We start from the raw sequence: 24,881 nt of genomic DNA on the forward strand, positions 1-24,881 counted from the left end.
CAGCTCCAATCAACAGAGGAACTCATGTAAGCAACTCGTGTGCCAGTTTATTCAGAAAACTTAGAATGCTTGTTGTTCCCTAGTGTTTGTTAAGATTGGTTCTTGTTTACATTGTGTTTCTTTAGACTTATTGCTGGTTCCATAAAAGTTCCAAAATATCTTTAATTTAATCCGTTGAAGAAACTGCTCCTTTTAAATTATGTTTCAGAATTCAAAATATTGCAAATATTTAGAAAACAAAAAATAAGAAACATTTTAAAACATGGTGCTCCCACCATCAGCATTTTTATGGTGATATGTTTTCTCTCATTTAACTCCAGCCACTTTATACTGCTGCAATCAGCTACACTTCCATCACACCCACTATACTCAGCAGAAACATTCCACTATATTGTAACATAATCATCTTATTTAATATGATCATGGGCACTGATCTTATGGTTTAATTTGGGTACAATGCAAAATGGGGAAGTAGGGGCTGAAATACTGCCCATACCCTGCTCATCAAAGCATCCACCCTGCCTGATGTGGGCCTTCTTCTTCTTCACAGAATGGGCACATTTTATTGCATGAGTGTGCTGTCCACCTGCTGAGCCAGCTGCTTGTGTGTTGCCTAGTTACAGTGATGCTTTATTCAAATTCCCCTACTAGGGGAGTGTTTTTCTGAGATGAATAATGTGCTTTCATCTAGTAATGGACTCATGCAAGGCCCTCCTCCAACTGGACAATCCATGGCTGTTTCACTATTCTTTCTTAGGCAGAGAAATCAGTTTTTCCAATGTAATTGGTTTAGAGGTAAGATCTTTCTCCATAAACCTTTCTTGCAGTTATTAAAAATAAAATACTGAGGAAATATCAGATGGGAAAACACATTACGGAATATGCATATGAAAGCTCTGGATTCTGAATTATAACAAAAGGCATTGATATTGTTCTCTAGGAAGATGATTGAGCAGCTATGGTTGACATGCTCACTTTTCGGGGCTACATGAGAGAAAGGGGTACAATGTGCCTGCTTGCAATAGTCCCATCTAACTTTGTTCCTGGCATCCCCAAATTAGTAAGATCCAAGAAAGGTTTCAAGAAAATGGGATTAATTATGAACTTAAAATAATTTATTTGGAATAAAATGGGAAATATAACCCACTGGTGAATTATGCCACTTCTTCATTCTTTATTAATAAAACCTGAGAAGGAATGTTTATTCATAGTACCTGGTATTGAACAAAATCTTTACTTCCGAAGGAAGTCACTAACCAGAATGTGAGTAGTTATACCCACTTTTGCTCCATGGATTGCAGGAAGCAACATATTATTGTTGATAAAATACAGAATTCCCAGTTAAATTTGAATTTCAAATAAACAACAATCTTTTGGTACACGTATTGCATGAGACAAACTTACATTAAAAAGTATTCATTGCTTTGATGAAACTAAATTTACCAGTATATCCTGTATTTTTTAATTTAATGAATCAGGCTAGAATGAAAGAAAGAATTTCATTGTGATTAAACAAGAGTGCATCAAGCAAGCAGACAAAAAGCCTGTATTGTGGGCTGGTATTGTGACATATCACATAAAGTTGCTGCCTGCAATGCTGGCATCCCGTATGGGTGCTGATTTGTGTCATAGCTGCTCCACTTCGGTAGATCCCTGTGATGGATTGAGGAAAGCACCATCCTCTGCAACAGAACAGATGAAATCAGAGGAAAACTGAGCCCACTACCTGAGGAGCCTGTAAAGTGTTCCCTCTGCAGATTGTTTGCTCCAGCAGGTCCTGTGGGAAGCAAGTGTGGCCTGCATGATCTGAGGGTCACATATTTTCTGCAGGCTAAAGGGGGCTAATTTGTATTTAGTATCTTCTGTGTGCCAAAGAGTTCTGAAATCTCTTCCCTGCCACTCTGCCTAATTAGCCTAAGCTGGAGTTCTGGGCTCTCCTTTTTTTGGGTGCCAGGGTACCCGACACACCCTATGCCTACCTCCATCTTTGGGAACATATGTGCACATGGCAAGATGAAATCTGTGTGTAGCATGCACATGGCCATGGGTGCACATGTACATGTGTGAGCACTTTGTGTACCAGGCACATATCCATGCATTCACATGTGCTTGAGGGAACACTTTTGTGTATGAGGTATGCTTTTGTATGTTTACATGTGGAGGTAAGCACATGTGTGTACTAGACACACATCTTTGCACGTGCATGCCTTGTACTGAAACATTTGTATATCAAGCAGGCACATGTGTGTGTGAGAGCACCTTTGTGTACTAGGCTCATATCCACAACTGTGCATGCACTTGTCCGAACACTTCTGTGCACACAGGCATGCCTATGTGAACCCCTATGTGTAGCAAGTGTCTTCACATGCAGCAGCCTCCCTCTGAGGGTTTTGATAGTGTTTGCCCATTTTCTAGATGAGGAAAATGGAGGGTAAGCAGTCTTGCAGTGAGGAACCCAAGCCTTAGCTGTCTAAGCAGTTAAGCCCAAACACTTGATCCCCAGTGTAGACTACTCTACCCATACTCACATAATAAGTGATGTACCAATGGTCCTTGCTCTATTCTTCTGCATCTTCCAACACTGATCCACAGAATCTTGAGGAAAGAACTCCCTCTGTTGCCTATGTCACCACACATCACTGACAAATATTTTCAAAATGGGAAAAAAATTGACACATTTACTCATCAGTTACTTTGTTCACTGTAGTTTGGTTACTGTCTCTCCTCACTCTGGAAACCTCTAGCCCAACAAGCTCCCATGACCCACTGCCTGTCCAACTGAGAGCCTCACCCAAGTGCCAGTTCTCCATGCTGACTGCAGCATCAGAACTCACCCTCATGCCTATTCAGGCTCTTTCCACCCTGACTTTCCCTGTTGCTGTTCCTTCTTCTCACCATATCAGGCCAAGGAGCTGTCTTCTAACACCAAGTTCAAAGACCTCGGATTACAAACTTTTCACCCATTATCTATAGGCCACATTTCCTGAAAACCTAAAAACATGTTTCTTGATGTCCCTCTCCACATGATAAATAAGATGAAGTCCAAATTTGTGGCCTTGACTCCTAGCCACCTTCACTCTGCCCCACCCACTTTCATTCTAAAACAGCCTTGCTCCGGCTTAACTATCACAGCCCTAGCTCCACACCTGGCTGTGTTCTTTGGTCCCCTGGACCATGCTACTGCTTCCCTGACCTCTACTAACATCCAACACAGGCTTCCACTCCCTAAGCCATTCCCTGCAAAGAGTTTCTCAGTCATAGTAGATTGCAGAGCCAGGAATTGAGCATCAAAAGCAGTGTTAAGAGGGAAGTCTAGAGCAACCAGTGCCTACATCAAGAAACTTGAAACATATCACGTAAATGATATAAGAATACATCTCAAGGACCTAGAAAAACAGGAACCAAACAAACCCAAACTTGGAAGAAAGAAAAAAATTAAAATTAGAGAAGAAATAAACAAAATAAAGGCCAAAAAAGATACAAAAATTCCATGAAATTAAAGAATGCTTTTTGAAAAAAAAATTTAAAAAAGGGACACCATTGGCCCAACTAACCAAAAAAGGGAAAAGACACATTAAAATCAGAGAGGAAAAAGGAAATGTTATAATGAATTCCACAGATATAAAAAGAATCATTAACAATTGCTACAAAGAGAGATATGACAACAAGTTGGAAAATATAAAAGAAATGGATAGATTTCTGGACACATTCAATTTACCAAAATTGACTCATGAAGACATAGAAAACCTAAATGGGCCAATAGCCAATACAGAGATTTAATTAGAAATGCAGACCTCCCCAAGAAAGAACAGTCCAAAGCCAAAACACTTCACTCCTGAATTCTACCCGACTTTTAAATAAGAATTTATTCCAATCCTTCTCAAACCATTCAAAACAACTGAAATGGACAGAATCCTCCTGAACTCCTACTGTGAGGCCAGCATCATGTTAATTCCAAAACCAGAAAAAAACACAACAAAGAAATAGAATGATAAAACAGTATCATTGATAAACATAGATGCAAAAACCCTCAACAAAATACCTGCTAATTGAATCCAACAGCACATCAAAAAGATCACTCATCCAGACCAAGTGGAATTTATCCCTGGTATGCATGGATGGCTCAACATACACACATCAATAAATGTGGTAAATCACATTAACAAATTGAAAAATAAAAATCATTTGATTATCTCAAGTAGATGCAGAGAAAGCATTTGCTATCATACAACACAGTTTCATGATAAAACCCTTAACCAAAATAGATATAGAAGGAACATTCCTTAACACAATAAGGCAACATATGACTAACATACAGGCAGCACTATGTTAAATCAAGAAAAGCTAGAAGCATTTCCATTAAGTTCCAGAACCAGAAAAGGATGCCCAATCTCACAATGCTATTCAATAGAGTTCTACATGTTTTAGAGCAATTAGAAAAAAAAAAAGGAAATCAATGGTATGTAAAGATTAAACTGGAAGGGAGAAAGTAAAATTATCCCTGTTTGCAGATGAAACACAGGAAAACGAAAATATACCACTAAGAGACTATTGAGAGTCCTAAGAGATTTTGGTAAAGCAGGATATAAAACAATCATGCAAAAATCAATACCTTTGTATTCACAAAAAATGACATGGCTGAGAAAGGACTTGTAAGATCAGTACCATTTACAATAGCTTCAAAATATTTAAATACCTTGGAATAAATTTATTCAAGGATATCAAAAATCTCTGCAAGGTAAATTCCAATATATTAAAGAAGAACTCAAAGAAGACACAAAAAAGTGAAATGATCTTCCATGTTCAGGGATCAGAAGAATTAATTTAATCAAAATGCTCATACTATCCAGAACAATTTACATATTCAAAAGGATCCAAATCAAAACACCAAGACATTATTCTTAGAAATATAAAATTAGGGGCCAGCGCCGGGGCTCAATTGAGCCGAACCTCAATAGCCCGAGACACAAGCGGGCAAGCATAAAGAGGAGACTAGAGGGAATGAGGCTTGAAACTCCGTGGGGAAAAGTTCACCAGGCTAACTAGAAGAGAGAGAGAGGAAAAAAAAAGTGACTGATACGGACACAAGTTTCTCTCTCTCTGCTCACCTCTCAAAGGCGAGCAAGACAAAGAGCAGGAGCCATTTTGGACATACATCATAAGCAGGGCGACCTCAGGTCTGCACCGGCCCTGAGCCTAGCAGAAAAACCTGACTCTGGGGGGAGGGGTAAAATAACAGGAGATTAGCATCTAACTTGGCAACCTAGTGGGAGACTGCAGGAGAATTGGAGCCCACACCGAGGGCGGCAGAGATTCCCTGTGTGGTCCTTGGGAAAGAGCTTCCAAACTCTGGCTCCTGTGGGTATATCATTTGCCTGCTAACTACCTCCAATTACATTCAGCTGTGCAGAATTACTTCCCTTTTGAATCCAAAAAAAGAAAGAAAGAAAGAGAGATTTACCACACCTAACCTGGGAGTGTCATCTTTGACACACCCTCAACTCTGAGGAACCAAACACAGCTCTCAGTCCACATTCATCTCAAGCCTCTAAGGCTCCACTGAAAGCAGACAGTGCACTTAAAATAGAGCCATAGTGTAACAAGAAAAAACACCACAGTGAAGAAACCAAATATCTCCAACATGCCAAACAACAAACGCAAAAATGGAGGTAACAAAAACAAGGAAGATATTATGACGCCCCCAAATGAAAAAGACACCCCAATTCAAGATTATGAAGAGGATGAGATCGAAGAAATGCAAGAAGCAGATCTCAAAAAATTGATAAGAACATTAAGAAGTTCTCAAAAACAAATTCTTGAACTACAGAAATCCTTAATGGACAAGATAGAAAATCTCTCTCGTGAAAATGAAATATTAAGGAGGAATCAAAATGAAATGAAACAACTAGTGGAACAAGAAACTGTGATAGTGATGAGAAATCATAATGATATGAAGAATTCAATAGATCAAATGACAAACACATTAGAGAGCCTGAAAAACAGAATGGGTGAAGCAGAAGAGAGAATATCGGACTTAGAAGACAGAGAACAGGAAAGGAAACAGGCAAACCAAAGAACAGAAGAGGAAATTAGAAATCTAAAAAATATTGTCAGGAATCTACAGGATACTATTAAAAAACCCAACATTCGGGTTCTAGGAGTACCTGAAGGCATGGAGAGGGAGAAAGGATTAGAAGGCATTTCAGTGAGATACTAGCAGAAAATTTCCCAGGTTTGGAGAAGGACAGAGGCATCTTAGTACAGGAAGCTTATAGAACCCCTAATAAACATGACCAAAAGAGATCCTCACCATGACATGTTGTAATCAAACTCACCACAGTGAAACATAAAGAAAAGATCCTAAAATGTGCAAGAGAGAAATGTCAGATTACTCTTAGAGGATCTCCAATTAGACTCACAGCAGAGTTCTCATCAGAAACCCTACAAGCTAGAAGGGAATGGCGAGACATAGCCCAGGTACTAAGAGAGAAAAACTGCCAGCCCAGAATATTATATCCTGCAAAGCTCTCATTTGTGAATGAAGGGGAAATTAAGACTTTTCATAGCAAACAGAAATTGAAAGAATTTGTTGCCACTCATCCTGCCCTGCAAAAGATGCTTAAAGATGTGTTACACACAGAAACACAGAAACATGGTCACCAATATGAAAGAAGGTAAAGGAAGGAAACCTCACAGCAAAAGATCACAGGAAGCTCAATTTCTCTTTGACATAGAATTAAACTCTGATGCTCTGTTAAAGCAATGTGTTAAAGTAATCTATTATGTTCTCTTGATGTCTGTTAAATTCTAATTGTTCAAAAACAGCTGAATTTTTAAGAGCTATGGGTTATTTAAATATGTGCTTATTTTCAAAGATTTGAATAATCACCTTGTAACAATGATCAAATTTGGTCTATGTTATGTCATGATTTTAAGGAATCTTATTTCAACCAGATATTTTGGATTTTGAGCCCTCTTGGCATTCTTGACAGGCATTCAAAAAATCAAAGTTTCAAACAGTCTGGTCTCTAAAACTTCCAGTAAATCCTAATCTGCCAGTAGGCAAGGAGACAAGACCAGAGAGTCCTGGATTATATAAAGCAAGTGGTCATAAATGAGATTAAAATAAAATCAGAGAGATTTTTTCAGATGCAGGATAGGATTGCAAATTGGGAGACAGATTCAGTTTAAAGTGAACCATGATTCTTCTGAGGTGGAGCAGGACTGAGACTTTTAAAATAAGGAAAGGGAGGGGATGTCCAGCTTTGCATTCTTTGAATACATATAGGATAGAATGAGTGAACTGGTTTGAATTGATGTAGGAACTAGCATGTGATTCAATAGGTTAAGCTGCTCTTCTGACATTGGCATCCCATAGAGCAGTGCAGGTTTGAGTCCTAGCAACTCCTCTTACAGTCTAGATTCTTGCTAGTTTGTCTGAGAAAGCAGTGGATAATGGCCCAAGCATTTCTGTCAACCATATGGAAGACCTGGATGAAGCTCCTGACTCTTGTCTTTCATCAAATTCAGCCGTGACTGTGGTGGGCATTGTGTAGTAAGCCAACAGATGAGTGATTTCTGCTGCTTATCTTTCTCAGTCTCTCTGACTTCCAAATAAAAACTAAATTAAAAATTAAGGAGTGGCCATTTGACATAGTGGTGTGACCACTGCTTGGGATGCCTGCATCCCATGTCAGAGAGCCTGGGAAAAGTCCCAGCTCTGCTTCTGACTCCAGCTTCATGTTGGTGTGCATTCTGAGAGAAAGTGATGAGGGTTAAAGGAATTGAGTCTGTGCCACCCTTGTAGAGACCCAGATTGTGTTTCAGGTTTCTGGTTTCAACTTGGTCCTGCCCCAGTTGTGGCATAAAGTTGGGGAGTGAACCAACAGATTTGAGATACACCCCATTTCTACTTTTCAAGTACAAAAATAAAATAATTATTTTTAAAGAGCAACAGGGTTTTCAAAACCTTTAAAATAGAAAGATCAAGCTGTTTCCAAACTATCACAAATATATTCCCAAAAAAGAAATGCATTGTGAATGTTATTCTATTTTTTGTGCAGTCTCCACACAAGCATGTAGATGCTTAGAAGGGGACAAATTTTACAACTTTGGCCTAATAAGAATTGGGTAAGGTTTAGCTTTCATAGTATTTGTTGCTGCCCCTGCTTTACTAACATGATATGGATATTGTCATCTTACAAATTGGTCATTTTAAGAGTAGTTAATTTTGAAAATTATTTCAAACTTACAGAAATCCCATGAGTGAGTCCTATTCATTGAGAATGCCCAGTTATTATCCTTTTAGCACTTTTGCCTCTGACCCACCTTAGGGGGGGGTCCCTCCAGTGTTCCTTTCTGAGAAAATGTGGGCCCTGTATTATCAGAAGCATGGTGGTTTGATGCTGGGCTCTTCTCAGTCTCCCATCTATGCTATGATGGATGCTATCAACTTGGTATTTAGTGAATTTCTGCCAGATTGATTCACACACAACCTTTTAAGGATTTTTTAAGTGTGTTCTTATGCGAAGGGAAGGAGTGTTGGAGATCCAGAGTCTCAAGGTTGAGACATTTTCGGCCCGAAAGTGGAAGAATCCGCTTCCGCCACTGCACCTGGCCCATGCCGGCCCTTGCTTCCTGTGTCCAGCCTGGTGCTGCAGTGCCGCCTCTTCCTAGTCTCCCTCCTCAGCTCTCCCTCCATGTCGCGTGGTCGCCGGGCACCGGGGCTGCAGCAAGGAGTCCCCCAGAGGCCAGTTGGGCAAGGCGGGCAGAGCTAGCAGCATCCTGAAGTTTACATTAAACTTCTCCTAGTGGAACCCATGACTTCTGGTCAGGACGCTAAAGTTGTGGCTGAACTGCAGGCACAGTGAGGTCAAGAGGGCAAGGGCAGCTCTCATCTGATGAATGGTCCTATATCTCAAACCACTTCTCAAACAAGTTCCATCCCAGCTTTGAGTCAGGTACCGACAACTAAGGTTTCTGAGCTAAACCCTAATGAGAAAGTGTGGGGGACTTATGTTACATTTGGAAGCAAGTAGTGTAGCTGTCGGTTTGAGTGCTGCATGGGAGGAGACAGCTGGGCATGGTGCAGACTGCAGCCCGCAGGGATTGGATGTCAATGGTGATGGTGACAAAGTCATGAGAATGAAGCATTACCAGATTTACCTGAGTCAAAACAGACATGAATGCTTTGGCTCTGGATCATGCAGAATACAAATCTCTACCTGAAAATAGTGAAACAGGAGGAAATGCATCTCAACCAGAAAGCCAGGAAGATTCTCAAGAAGTACTTAAAAAAATTGGAATTCTGTTTATCTAGGGAGACTCTTGCTAGTGCCATCTATCTTACATCACAGATGGATAGTGATCAGTATGCTCAAATTACAATGGTAGCTAACCTTGACCATATCAAGAAACTCAGTACTAGTGTGGATTTGATTGTTGAAGTGCTAAGGTGGATGAGAAGGCAGAAAAAGTAAGGCCAAATCAAAATCATTGCATAGTAATATTGCGAGAAATATCGGAATCTACCCCTGTGGAAGAAGTAGAAGCACTATTTAAAGGAAATAACTTACTGAAATTTAAAAACTGTGAATTTGCCCATAATGATAATTGATTTATTACATTTGAAGCAGAAGTTGATGCACAACAGGCTTACAAATACCTGCGAAAAGTCAAAACTTTTCAAGGAAAACCAATTAAAGTGCAGCTAAAAGCAAAGGAAATAGCTATGATCCCATTTTTGCCAAAGAATGGATTTAGGTCTCTCTACATGAACCTTTATACATAGCAGTGTTACACATCATTTATTTACCTCCAGTATACAGTCCCCAACAATAGTTTCCTCTGTACAGCCTGGCTGCTCCCAGACATTGTCATTAATGCATAGCTATTTCAATCCACCCTTGGTAACTATTTCCAAATACTGGATTTATACATGGGTTTACATCTCCAACCTTCAAGCCTGCAGCCTCTCCTCTGACTTCACTCATACAGTATCCTCCCAGAAGCAGGAAAAATTCCTTTGGCTATAAGAAGAAAAGGGAGGAAAAGTTTACAAGCAGCCAAACTCAGTCTCCAACACGACCAAAGCCTCCATCACAAACTTTGAACTGGGGCTGTCCAACTTCCCCCCATTACCTGGAGCTGAGGCAATTTGAAGACAGAGGACTTGTTTGAAAACAGGCTATCTAGCTTGATAATAGGATTGTCAAAGGAAAGGAGCCCCCATGCAGATGCAAGTAGGAACACTATTCCTGTAGTGGTCCCCAGAGAGCCCTCACCGCTGGCTTCTTGTGCTGTATCAGCAATGTATGAATGATCCCCATCCCTAGCTCATTTACCTGAGGATCCCAAGGTGGCAGAAAAGCAGAGGGAAACCCTCAGTGTGGACAGACTCCCTTCTGTCCTTACTACAACTGTGTGTAAATCAGAGCAGGTGCATGGAGCTGCCACAGAATTGCAAATGCCCAGATTTGTCAGAGAACGAGTAGAGAGCCACCTTCTTCTCCACTGCAACCCTCAAAAGAACAAAAGTCAAATGATGGCAGTTGTAGGAAGGAGGAGAAGAAGCTTTCTGCACCTGTGTGGAAATAGAGGGAGCCCCCTGTCCTCAAGTCCATTCCCAGAGTCCCCAAAGACCAGGGGAAGCAGCCTGGGCACTGGCCCTCACCACCAGCTGTTGGAAAGTGTCTTCACAGAGGACAGAACACTACCCCCAAGTCTCATCAGTAAAAATTCTATGTCTGGGAGGGGTTGCAAAGAGCTGCATTAGCCACAAATGAAACACTTTTCCCACTCAGTATGAGGATGAGTGGCTGGTTGGGCAGTTGCAGGATCTGTGAGCCCCATGGAATGCCTGCAAGTTATTTTTTCTTCTGTGAGTCAGATTCTCCCCCTCTAAAAAAACTATTTTTCAGGATTTAATTAATAGAAACCTTATTTTTCATTGGTGCTTAACTGGAGGTGATGTTTAAGTCTGATTTTTTAGGATAGAAAATGCATTTATCCCAACAGATTGGTGTTTTCTGTTAAGCCTCTGTGTGGTTCTGAATGCAAGCTATATATAGTGAATTTTTCTAAATTAATGGAACTATACTACTTTATTTTTTTAAGTAATATTGATCTACAAGTGCATATCTCAGATGCCCCAGCAGATGTATGAGGGCTGTCAAGGGTGGCCTTAGCCTCAAGGTGGAAGGGGGTTGGCAGTGTCAGGTCGCTGACATACTGGCATGGGAGCTGTGCTTTCATCTAAACTGTTAACAAATAATTCTAGCATTTAAAAATACATATAAATGTACATATAGGCCTTTTTTGATCCAGTGGGCAGAAATAATCTGCAGAGAACACCCTAGAGAAACCTGAAAGCTTTGAGTTTTGACATCCTGTCAGCAAGTAGCCAGCTTCTCCCCTCAATTGCAAGTGGCTATTACCTAAAATCAATTCAAAACAAGTGAATAGAACCTAAATGAAAATATACTTTTTTGGCCACTGACATGCTGCCAGTATGTTGTATCATGAAATGGTTTGGATCCCTGTGAGCTGGCTGCTCTGGCTCTTGGCCTAGTGCACCTGCTCCATGCACATTTATGTCCATGTTCCCCCAACCCCCAGGCACTCTTTCAGAAGAGTTCTCATCTTAACTCCATGACAATGTCTTCCTGAACCTCTGCATCAGCACATGGATTTAAAAGTTATGTGTGAGAGTAGTGTTTGTAGTTTTATTCCCCTCTTTGGCTGGTGGAGGACAAAAATTGTTGCTCTTTTTACCTCCAAGATGAGGGTCTCATTGATTCACTTCTAGAAGTGTTGTACTTCTGAACAAGGAAGCACTAAAGTTATCAAGTTTATAATAAATTTAAATATAAATTATTTTGTCTTAAAATGCCTAAAATTATTCTCTTTATTTATTTGACAGATAGAGTTATATAGTGAAAGAGAGAGAGAGAGAGAAATGTCTTCCTTCCATTGGTTCATCCCCCAAATGGCCACCATGACCAGAGCTATGCCGACCTGAAGCCAGGAGCCTGGTGCCTCCTCCTGGTCTCCAATGTGGGTGCAGGGGCCCAAGTACGTGGGCCATCCTCCACTGCCTTCCTGGGCCACAGCAGAGAGCTGGACTGGAAGAGGAGCAACTGGGACTAGAACCCGGCACCCATATGGGGTGCCAGCACTGCAGGTGGAGGATTAACCAAGTGAGCCACGGTGCTGGCCCCCAACATTTTTCTTTAATTATTCTAAGCAGCAGACATTAAAATATTTCCTGCTACATGTAACCATACAGTTTATTCCATAAAATGTTACTTAACAAGACTGAGGTTTTTTTAAAAAAAATATTTTCATCCAATATTTAAAGGCTTGAATTGCATTTAAACTTGAAAATGACTTTGCTTTAACTTTTGTATAAAACAGCTAAGAGTTCATGGAGACACCCCAGGTTGACATGAGTGGATCATAATTACTCAGTTACTGTGTGTGTATTTTGTCACTAGTTTTACTGAGTAAGCATACCATAGTACAAGAACTAGCAGCAGTTTTTGTAATTTACCTTAAGGATCTTAAACAGGTGATCTTTTTTCTGATTGTTGAAAAATCCTGTAAATGCAAATAGTTGGTACTGTATTAGATATGTGCACTTTGGGAGTGTGCTTTGCTTGTACAGTTGTAAATAATCTGAACATATTAAAAAAGGTTCCCTACAGAGAAAATCTGATAAAATTATTGATATATTATAAATGTTGATGTTGAGCTGGATGTAGACATACTTAATGCTGTGGTTTGAATGTTATTTTAATTTGTTGAGTTTTTTTTTTTTCCCCCTCTCATACTGGTGTGTTGAACTGGCTTTGCCTATTTGCTGCAAAAGGGAAAAGGAAAGTTTTATTAAAAGCTGTGAGATGTTTTTATACTCTCTTTCAAAATATGGAAATGCATATTAGTCATATTTAATGTGAAAGAGTTCTGAAGACAACGTAGTAAGCAGGAACTGGTAGGATCTTTAAGTCAAAATGGAAAATGATCTACTAATTTGAATCATATATTACTAAGTGTGATTTACCCTACCAGAGAAAACCTGCCTGGTGTCTCTCATTGTTTTCTTCAGAGAAGTAGTCATTATTCAAAGATGAAGAAATACACATATTGCTAATAAGTTTCAAATGCCTGATTAAGGAATGGGAGAATTAATTTCTTGGTAGCTGTCAGACTGCTGGACCAAAAACTCAGAAATAATTGACCTCTTCAAACCAAACCAAGAGATGCTGTAAACACTCACAGAATAAGTTCTGAGATCTGGGGCCCTTTGTGTCATTTCTTAGTAGCATTTGCCAGGGTGTGCTCAGCCATCCCTGTCCCCAAACACCAGTGGGTCTGTGACAGTAAGTCCTCTCTCAAACATGTGATATTTGCAGCATGATGTGTGTGATTAGAGCCAACTGTGGTTGGTTGGTTGCAAACTAAAAGGCTAGAGCTCAAGAGCAGCATGCAGGAGAGCAGTGGGTATGCGGAGTGGTGTCATCACAGAGAAGGGGCTGTGCTTGTGGGTTCTGCTGCCATCTGGAAGAGGTCAGTACACTGTAATTATCACTTAGCCAGTGACAGTCTGTTGCATCCAGAGCCGAAACCTTGCTCAGATGTGATTTTTATAGTAAAGGTGATATGCCAAATAACTTTTTTAAAAAAAAGATATATTTATTCAAAAGTCAGAGTAACACAGAGAGAGGAGAGGCAGAGAGAGGTCTTTCATCTAATGGTTCACTCCCTAATTGGCCATAATGGCCAGAGCTGTGCCAATTGGAAGCCAAGAGCCAGGAGCTGAATCAAAAGTGGTGCAGTGGGCCGGCGCCGTGGCTCAACAGGCTAATCCTTCACGTTGCGGCGCCGGCACACCGGGTTCTAGTCCAGGTCGGGGCACCGATCCTGTCCTGGTTGCCCCTCTTCCAGGCCAGCTCTCTGCTGTGGCCAGGGAGTGCAGTGGAGGATGGCCCAAGTCCTTGGGCCCTGCACCCCATGGGAGACCAGGAGAAGCACCTGGCTCCTGCCATCGGAACAGCGCGGTGCGCCAGCCGCAGCGCGCTACCGCGGCGGCCATTGGAGGGTGAACCAACGGCAAAAGGAAGACCTTTCTCTCTGTCTCTCTCTCTCACTGTCCACTCTGCCTGTCAAAAAAAAAAAAAGAAAAAAAAAGTGGTGCAGCCTGGTCTTGAAGTGGCGCACATAAGTGATGCTGGCACTTCAGGCCAGGGCATTAACCCACTGCCTGATATTAAAATAGTGCACTCAGAGAATTTCATCATGACAGCCTCCGCTTTGGACTACACCTTCAACACTGTAAGTTTCTACAGCACCAGCAGCAGTGTGGGCCATTAAGGATTCTTGCTGGAAGAGATAAGAGGAAACTTTCAGCATCAGTGATTCATGTGGTAAACAGTCACACTCAAATGATTCATGACCCATTATTATAGCCCAATGAGGACCCCAGCAACACTCAGACCTCCTAGAGTTAATTAAACCAAAGATGTTCTTCAGTTAGCACACCTTCTCTTGCTTATTATTGAGAGAGGCACTTGAGGACTTAATCTAGGAGAGCTACTTTGTCAGATGCTTTGACCCTCAAGAGGAGAGTATTTGCACACAGTAATCATAAGCCTCTCTCCGTGGTCCATGTCCCTAGATGCAATGTGCAAGCTTCATGACACAGAAAAATTAACAAAAAGGAAGAAAGAAAAAGAAAGAAAGAAAAAGAAATAGAAAGAAAAAGAGAGAAGAAAGAAAGAAAAAGAAAAGAAGGAAGGAAGGAAGAAAGGAAGGAAGGAACAAGGGAAGGAGAGAAGGAGGGAAGGAAGGAAGGAAAATTGTGTTGTGGTACAACTCATGGGTTTACTGTAAATTTAGATAAAGTGGGAAGCGGTGTGTGCCATAGTCATTAAGCCTCTGCCTGTGGCACTGGTATCCCATACAGGTGCCAGTTCATGTCTCAGCTGCTCCATTTCCAATCCAGCTCTGTGATAATGACCTGGGAAAGCAGAGGATGGTGGCCCAAGTGCTTGGACCCCTGCACCTATGTGAGAGACCCAGAAAAATCTCTGGCTCCTGGCTTTGGATTGGCCCAGCTCTGACCATTGTGGCCATTTGGGAGTGAACCAGGAAGACTTCTCTGTCTCTCTCCTGACTGTCAAATAAGTAAGTAAAAATTTAAAAAAATAGATAAGGTGAAATTTATATGTGTAATTTCTGTTCTATAAAGTAAATCAGAAATTGGAGACTAAGTATATTGGTTTTCCAATGTTCTATAAATCAAAAATTTACCTCTTGTAGATTCATCCAGTAAAATTTACTTTCTCAGAGAGGAACACATTTAACAAGAGCCTTCAAAGAATTTTCTATGATGATCCAAATTCACTGTTGTCAGAAAAAAAATTGTGAATTTTAGGAAGACCTATTAGAATAAATCAGATATGCCTTCTATTCACATGACTTTGTGAGATTAAGAGAGAGTGCTTTGTTTCAACCTTTTTTTTTACAGGCAGAGTTAGTTAGAGAGACAGAGAGAAAGGTCTTCCTTCCATTGGTTCACCCCCTAAATGGCCACTATGGCCAGTGTTGCACCGATCCGAAGCCAGGAGCCAGTTGCTTCCTCCTGGTCTCCCATGCGGGTGCAGGGCCCAAGGACTTGGGCCATCCTCCACTGCCTTCCTGGGCCACAGCAGAGAGCTGGACTGGAAGAGGAGCAACTGGGACAGAACCGGCACCCCAACCAGAACTAGAATGCAGAGTTCCAGGGCCGCAGGTGGAGGATTAGCCTAGGGAGCTGTGGTGCCAGCCTGTTTCAACCTTTTTCTACTAGGCTGATGAATATTGTCACTTGAAATATTTTTATTTAAAACTAAATTCTAATTACCAATAATTAATCATTCAAATTAGTACATGATAATATACATTGGTTGGCGCCACAGCTCAATAGGCTAATCTTCCGCCTGCGGCGCTGGCACACTGGGTTCTAGTCCTAGATGGGGCACCAGATTCTGTCCCGGTCACTCCTCTTCCTGTCCAGCTCTCTACTATGGCCTGGGAGTGCAGTGGAGAATGGCCCAATTCCTGGGGCCCTGCACCCACATGGGAGACCAGGAGAAGCACCTTGTTCCTGGCTTCAGATCAGCGAGGTGTGCGGGCTACAGTCCACCGGCCACAGCAGCCATTGGAGGGTGAACCAATGGATAAGGAAGACCTTTCTCTCTGTCTCTCTCTCCCACTGTCCACTCTGCCTGTCAAAAAATATATACATTAATTATTTTTCTTTTAGTACATCATAGTGACAAAAGTGCAGTAGTAGCACATTTATAGTCTGTTCTGGAGTCCTTATTAAAATATTTATTTGTATTTTTCTTGAATCTGTCTGCTTTCTTAGTTTCTTTTTTAAAAATTATTGATTTGCTTATCTGAAAGTCAGACTTTCCAGAAGAGAGGGAGGGAGAAGGGGAGAGAGGGAGATAGGGAGAGTATAAAGCACTGTTTGAAGATTACTTTTACAGTTAATTCTCATAATACAACACATTAATGACAGAGGTCCTACATGGGGAGCAAGTGCACAGTGACTCCTGTTGTTGATTTAACAATTGACACTCTCATTTATGATGTCAGTGATCACCCGAGGCTCTTGTCATGAGCTGCCAAAGCTATGGAAGTCTCTTGAGTTCACAAACTCTGACCTTATTTAGACAAGGCCAAAATCAAACTGGAAGTTCTCTCCTCCCTTCAGAGAAAGGTACCTCCTTCTTTGATGGCCCCTTCTTTCCACCAGGATCTCACTCACAGAGATCTTTCATTTAGGTCATTTTTTGCCGGTGTCTTGGCTTTCCATGCCTGAGAAACTCTCATGGGCTTTTTAGCAAGATCTGAATGCCTTAAGGGCTGATTCTGAGGCCAGAGCGCTGTTTAGGGCATTTGTAATTCTATGAGTCTGCTGTGTATCCTACTTCCCATGTTGGATCATTCTCTGCTTTTTAATTCTATCAATTATTATTATCAGGCACTGATCTTATTTATGTAATCTCTTTGACACTTAATCCTATCTTTATGATCAATTATGAACTTAAACTGATCACTTTGACTAGTAAGATGGCATTGGTACCTGCCAACTTAATGGGATTTGGAGTCCATGATCCATAGCAAGAGAACAAGTTTTTCAAATGTTGTTTAGTTAAAAGCATATCCATGGGGTTTTGTATATTTTTTCTTATTTAATCTTTGAAGTACACCTCTACTTATAGATTGAATTCCTGATTCTGTGTGAGGAGAAATGTAGGTCAAAGTTTTAGTAATATAACAAAATTGCCTTGCAAAATATAACATGGCAAGAATTTGCGTTCAAATGTACTTCTTTTCAAAGCTCAGAATCCTAAACATGTACATCTTTAGTGGTACGTATCAGACGCAAATTTTATCTGGAGTATCACCTTATAGCTTATTCACACTTTTGTTCTATATGACTCATTTATAGTACTGCAAGGGGATTCCCCCTCTATTGGACCCACTTCCAATAACACCAACCTCTTATTCATATTTTCCAGTTCACTGTAGTTATTCATTTAATCATACATTAAAAAAGACTAAATTCTCATTCACCACATCTTCTGGTTAAGGATGTAAGCTTGGTAACTCCAAACATTTGCAGATCCTGTGGCTGCTTCTGACAGAGCATATGACTAGTGTATTTATACTGGTATAATTAAACTCATCTTTACAAAATCACTTAATATGTGCATCTTTCTATATCTAAAAGTTACACAATTTTTGACCATGAATACTTTATATAATCATGCAGGGATTGAGTATTTTCACATATTCAGATCACAATTCCCTGTTCATGTGGAATAGATAATATTACATAATGTCTCTACTGATGCCATAAGATTTATACATAGGGGCTGGCACTGTGGCATAGTGGGTAAAGCCACTGCCTGCAGTGCCAGCATCCCATATGGGAACCAGTTCAAGTCCTGGCTACTCCACTTCCAATTCATTTCAATAATAATTTTATTTTGCACATTGGAATCGAAGGGTGAACCCAATCACAACTCTCTCCATTCATCTTCTCTTCCAGTTATGATCATAAGTACATCTATATATTTCCAAGATCAAAGAAAATTAATTTTTCTCCAGTAAGGTGATTACTTAATTATTCTTAAGCTTATTTTCAGTCTTCTCATATTTTTAATTCAACTTTCTGCAAACTCTTTGAAGTATGCTTTTTATGTTGGTTGCTAAATCTCATGGGCCTGGCACTGTGGCAAAGTGGATAAAGCCGCTGCCTGCAGTGCTGGAATCCTATGTAGATGCTTGTTGAAGTCCTGCCTGCTTCACTTCCCATACAGCTTTCTGCTATGGCCTTGGAAAGCAGTGGAAGATGATCCTAGTCCTTGAGACGCTGCAATCACATGAGAGGCCCAGGAGAAACTCTGGATCCTGGCTTCAGATTATCTCAGCTCTGGCTGTTTGTAGCCATTTGGGGAGTGAACCAGTGGATGGAAGACCTCTCTCTCTCTCTCTCTCTCTCTCTCTCTCTCTCTCTCTCTCTCCTTCCGCCTCTCTGTAAATCTGCCTTTCAAATAAATAAATATTTAAAAAATCCTTCCCTATTCTCATTAGAAAATAGACATGAACTAAATTAAAAAAAAAATGGGGCTGGTGCTGTGGCATAACTGGTAAGCCTGTTGCTGGCAGTGCTGGCATCCATATGGACACTGGTTCAAGTCCCAGCTGCTCCACTTCCAATTCAGCTCTCTCTATGACCTAGGAAAGCAATAGAAGATGGCCCAAGTCCTTGGGCTCCTGCACCTGCTTGGGAAACCTGGAAGAAGCTCCTGGCTCCTGGCTTCAAATCAGTGCAGCTCCAGCTGTTGCAGCCAGATGGGGAGTGAACCAGTGGATAGAAGACCCCCCTCTCTCTCTGCCACTCCTTCTTTCTCTGTGTAACTCTTTCAAATAAATAAATAAATAAATCTTTAAAAATTTTAAAAATAAAGCCAGCGCCGCGGCTCACTAGGCTAATCCTCCGCCCTGTGGCGCCGGCACACTGGGTACTAGTCCCAGTCGGGGTGCCAGATTCTGTCCCGGTTGCCCCTCTTCCAGGCCAGCTCTCTGCTGTGGCCAGGGAGTGCAGTGGAGGATGGCCCAAGTGCTTGGGCCCTGCACCCCATGGGAGACCAGGAGAAGCACCTGGCTCCTGCCATCGGATCAGCGCAGTGAGCCGGCCGCAGCGCGCCAGCCATGGCAGCCATTGGAGGGTGAACCAACGGCAAAAAGGAAGACCTTTCTCTCTGTCTCTCTCTTTCTCACTCTCCACTCTGCCTGTCAAAAAAAATTTAAAAATAAAAAACTTAATAGTCTCATGGTTTTCTAAAGTTCTGTGCTTTTCCTTCTCTTTTTTTAAATTAACACGATATCCTCTAGAAGCTAGTATTCTGTTTTGTTTTAAAGGTTTATTTATTTAATAGGCAGTATTACAGAGAGAGGGGAGGAGACAAGGAGAGAGAGAGAGGGAGGAAGTGGGAGAGAGAGAGAGAGACAGAGAGAGAGAATGAGAATATTCCATCCATTGGTTCACTCACCAATGGCTGCTATGTCCAGGGCTGGGTCAAGCTGAAGCCAGGAGTCAGGATCTTCATGCAATTCTCCCACATGAGTGCACGCTCTCAAGTACTTAGGGCATCTTTTGTTGCTTTTCCAGGTATATTAATAAGGAGTGATCAGAAGTAAACCAAGCCAGGACTAGAATCAGTGCCCAAATAGGATGCCAGCACTCCAGGCAGCAGTTTAACCTGCTAAGCCACATGCTACCTCTCCATTTTCCTTCTCTCTTTCCTGAAGATGAGAAAATATGTATTGATCTATTTTCAGTCTTAGTCTATTTTGTATTGTTACAAAACCGTTGTACAATGTGTAATTTATAAAGAAAAAGTGTATCTTGCAGTCATATGAGAAGTCAATGATCAAGAGGCCCCATCAGGAGAGGGTCATATTCCTGTAACTTAACTTGGCAGAAGTCATTACATGGTGAGAGAGTGTAAGAGATAAAACTTATCACCTCAAGGTCCTTTTAAAATTGGTGTCAATCTATTCCTGAGGGTTGAAACTATTGTTTTTTTTTAAGATTTTGTTTATTTGAGAGGTAGAGCTACAGACAGAGAGAGGGAGAGACAGAGAGAAAGATCTTCCATTTGATGGTTCACTCCTCAAATGGCAACAATGGCTGGAGCTTGGCCAGTCTGAACCTGGGAGCTAGGAGCTTCCTCCAGGTCTCCTATATCAATGTAGGGGTCAAAGCACTTGGGTCATTCTCCACTGCTTTCTCAGGTGGCAGAGAGCTAGATTGGAAGAGGATCAGCCAGAACATGAACTGGTAACATATGGGATGCTAGCACCACAGGCAGAGGCTCAGCCCACAGTGCCACAGCACCAGTCCCAGGTATTAGGTTTCCAATACATCATCTGGGATGATACATGTTAAAGTCAGACCATTTTAAAAATTATATTGCATTTTTATTACTATTCAAATTTATTTGGCCTACAAGTAGAATTTTTTATTGTAGTTATTCTATTTCACAGCTATTGAAATTAAATGTCAGTTTTTAATTTTTTTTAATTTAAGGTAAACAGATTTCACATATTTCATATATACAGATTTAGGAACATAGTGATACTTCCCATCTTATCCTCTCTCCCACCCACACATTCTCACTCATCCTTTCTCTCTAATTCCCTGTCTTATTTTTCCTTAAATATCTATTCATTTTTTTATTTGAAAGGCAAAGTTACAAAGACAAAGGAAGGAAGAGACAGAGAAAGATTTTCCATCCACTGGTTTAGTCCCCACATGGCTGCGATGGCTGGAGATGGGCTGGTCCAAAGCCAGGAGCCAGGAGCTTCTTCCAAGTTTCCCATGTGGTTGCAGGGGCTCAAGCCCCTGAGTGACCTGATCTTTCCCAGACACATTAGCAGGGAGCTGGATTGGAAGTGGAGCCTCTGGGACTGAAACTGGGCACAGTTCTCCCCACTACTCCACAGTGTCAGCCCTACTTCCTACACTGATCTACTTTCAGTGGACTTTTTATTCTTAAGATTCACCCTATACTTAGTAAAGAGTACAGCACTGTTGTTCAGCAGTAGAGACAAGGGCTGTAAAAAATCATAAACTCTCAAAATGTCAATTTCACTCTTATACATTCCATTTTTTGCTGCTCTATTAGTTACCACAGATCAAGGAGAACATAAGGTGTTTGTCTTTTTGGGATTGGCTTATTTCACTAAATTTAATGGTTTTCAATTGTATTCATTTTGTTGCAAAACAAAGGATTTCATTATATTTTATAGCTGAGTAGTTGTTTATTATAAATACATATATAAGTATATATATATATATATATCACATTTTTTTATCCAGTCATCAGTTGATGGACATCTAGGTTGAATCCATATCTTAGCTATTGTTAATTGAGCTCAATGAACATGAGGATACAGAAAGCTCCTTCATATGCCTATTTCTTTTTTTAAGATTTAAATATTTGAAATACAGAGTTACAGAGAGAGGTAGAGACAGAGAGAGAGGTCTTCTACCTGCTGGTTCGCTCCCCAGATGACTGCAATGGCCAGTGCTGCACTGATCTGAAGCCAGAAGCCAGGAGCTTCCTCCAGGTCTCCCATGTGGTGCAGGGGCCCAAGGACTTGGGACATCTTCCACTGCTATCCCAGGCTACAGCAGAGAGCTGGATCGGAAGAGGAGCAGGCAAGACTAGAACTGGTGCCCATATGGGATGCCAGCACTTCAGGCCAGGGCATTAACCTACTGCACCACAGTGCTGGCCCCTTATATGCCTATTTCATTTCACTTAGATTAATTCCCAGGATTAAGATTGCGGAGTCATATGGTATATCTACGTTCAAGTTTCTGAGGTGTCTCCATACGTCTTCCACAATAGCTGTGCTAGTTTATTTTCCCACCAATAGTGGATTAAGATGCCTTTTCCCCACATTCTGGCCAGCATTTGTTGATTGTTGATTTCTGTTTGAGAGCCACTCTGACAGGGGTGAGGTCAAACCTCACTGTGATTGTGATTTGTATTTCTCTGGTGACTAGTGATATTGAGCATTTTTCACTTGCCTGTGGTTTCTAAAATTTTCTCTTTTGATAAGTGCCTGTAGAGCAGCTCACATTGGTTGTCCAGAGAACCAGCTATATCATGTGCCTTCTTATGCAGTCAGAGTTTCCACAGTCTCAGCACACAGGGCTCCCACTGTCAATGGGTGCAGAGGATTTGATCCACCTTGCTAGACTGTCTCATTCACAGAGAGGCAGAGACATTCCCAGAGCCTCGACAGTTTGAGCACTGAGAGATTGCGGGGACCTCAGTAATATGTGGGTGCACAGACTCTAGTCAATTTGCCCAGCCAGACTCAAAGTCAACGGGAAACATGGAGTTTTCCTTCTGTTAGAATCTCTGGATCACACACATGCACAATAGCCACTGTCCCCATGACAGTCTGGTTTATGTAATCTCTGAACTGCAATTCTTCCTGTTCCTTCATGGGTCTGAAGACTCATTTCCTCCTTGAATGACTTTACATCCCTGTCGTCTGCTGAGAGTTGGGACAATATTGGATTGCTGGTGGAACCAAGCCCACCAAAAACTATAAATACATTCTTCCTGACCAATGACTTGACTGAGAAGGTGATGGAGGAGGCTCTGCATAAGTAGGCAGGTCTCATCTTTTCCTACATTCCACCTATTTTCCTACACATAAAGCATATTACCTGGATGTCCTGAAAGGAGCACCTGGTGTTCTGGGCTTTGGAGATCAGAGTTGGCATCTACTCTCTTCACACAGCCTATGATGCTGCACCCCAGGGATTGAAAAAGTGGTTTTCCAAAGGGCTTAGAGCCTGCACATTGAGGCATATATATCCTTCCAAAACTCATGGCTATCCTATAGAGGGTACCACTGAGTACAATTCAACATTAAGCATACCCAAGATATGGATAAAGTTGTGTCTGCAGTGAGAGAAGTTGAAGGTGTTCCTGTCACTTCTTTTTCTGCTAGGATTGATGAAGAGAAAAATAAGGATCAGCCTGGATTGTACAGAGAAGACTTTGATACAGGTGGTGGCTCAGCTCTCTCAAAACAGATAACTTTACCAGAGAACTGAAATTCTTTCACAGCAGAAGCCTTTGCTCTACATACTGGAATGGGTCAATCATGCACCCTGGATGAATCTGTTGCCCTGGCAACCATGATTGAGTGAATCAAAAGACACCTCAAACTAATTCATATTTACTTAGCTCTTGGGGTAGGAAGGACCTTAGCATCATGAGTCAAAGCTTTGGCCCTGTGTGCTGGTTCTGAGAGCAGGGTGTGTAAGCAGACCTGTACCTCAACAGGTGGAATGTCCCATTATGATGGTCTGGATCCTCTGTGAACACAGTAATACTGAATGAGGCTTTCCTACTGACCTTTGTGATATTCTGGGTGCCCACTTGGAGAATAAGATCAATATTATCCTGTCAGAGACGGACAGGGATCTTCTTTGTGTGGTATAAGGCATACAGAAACATCAAGATGATACAACCTAGAGATTGCATCTCCACTCATGTGGATGTGTAACATAAGTCAGTGGAGTCGACATATCATTCTGGAAGAGTATCTTAAGATGCATGAGGATGCTTCAAAAAGTTCATGGACATGTTTATTTTGAGAAAACTGCATACATTAAAAAATTCACAAAATAAATAACTTTTAACTCCATTTTCTGCAAACCTTTTGAACTGCCCTTATATTATCTTTTCTAGTTTATCTGGTTCAACAAATGTTTTATTGTTCATAAGGAAATAACTGAACTACCATAATGAAAAACAAATATTAAGAAAGATCAACTAAAATCAGTTGACTAAAGATTCTTGGGAAGTAACCAAGTAATTCTCTCCTTAGTTTAATTATAGTTGGGATATGTTAACGTAGATGTCTCTGCCATTAGTTAGTTTTAAAATGTCCTTTAAAACTTGGAATTGAACATCTATTTTTAGGCAGTAGCCAGTTTGGGATGATATGGTCTGTCTCTGTGTCCATGTTCTGTAGATCCACCTAAATTCCAGTCTTTCACCTCAGTTTTAGAATCAACATGAGATTTATTAGGAGGAATTTTTAAAAATATGATTGGTATTCATATTACTATGTCTTTATTGCTTTTCATTTTATAAAAATAAACCAAATTATAACATTAGTCCAAGCCCTAATCCTTACCTTGGCCCTAGCCCTAGCCTTAGTCTTAGTCCTAGCCCTAACCCTAAACCTAATCCTAGATCTAAACCAATTCTGAAGCCTAATACTAGGTCTATCCCTAGACAAAGCATTAACCCTAAACTTGGCCCTCATCTTAACCATAACCTTACCTTAATTCTATACTTAGCCAAAATCCTAACTGTATCCTAACATGGTGCTTTAACCCAATCTAAACTCTAATCCTATCCCTAAAGTTAGCCTTAATAACTCAAGCATTAACCTTAATCCTAATATGAGCCCCACCTCTAACCGTAACATTAATACCAAAACTTAAACCTAACCCTGCCTTAACCCTAACCCTAACCCTGGCCTAAAACCTATCCATAGTCCTAACTTTAACTATCACACTAGCTCTAACCATAGTCCTAACTCTGGCTCTAACTCTAAAATTTACCATAGAACTAAATATAACCCTAATCTTAAACTAATTTTAAATCTCACCCCAACACTAATCCTATCTTTCTGCTTTGGCCTAACCATAAAACAAACTAGCATTCAGTGTGAACTTAAACATAGTCCTGAAGCTAACTTTAATGCTATATCTAACA

The 24,881-nt window shown here is 40.9% G+C and overlaps 2 pseudogenes; both read left to right on the forward strand.

Moving 5' to 3' along the window:
• Positions 1–8,819: 8,819 nt before the first annotated feature.
• LOC133755060 (la-related protein 4B-like) lies at positions 8,820–10,734 on the forward strand (annotated as a pseudogene).
• A 3,561-nt stretch (positions 10,735–14,295) lies between these two features.
• Positions 14,296–23,594, forward strand: LOC133755239 (NIF3-like protein 1; annotated as a pseudogene).
• Positions 23,595–24,881: the final 1,287 nt, after the last annotated feature.

The sequence above is a fragment of the Lepus europaeus genome, unplaced genomic scaffold, assembly GCF_033115175.1.
Source record: "Lepus europaeus isolate LE1 unplaced genomic scaffold, mLepTim1.pri SCAFFOLD_3_1, whole genome shotgun sequence".
Classification (NCBI taxonomy): Eukaryota; Metazoa; Chordata; class Mammalia; order Lagomorpha; family Leporidae; genus Lepus; species Lepus europaeus.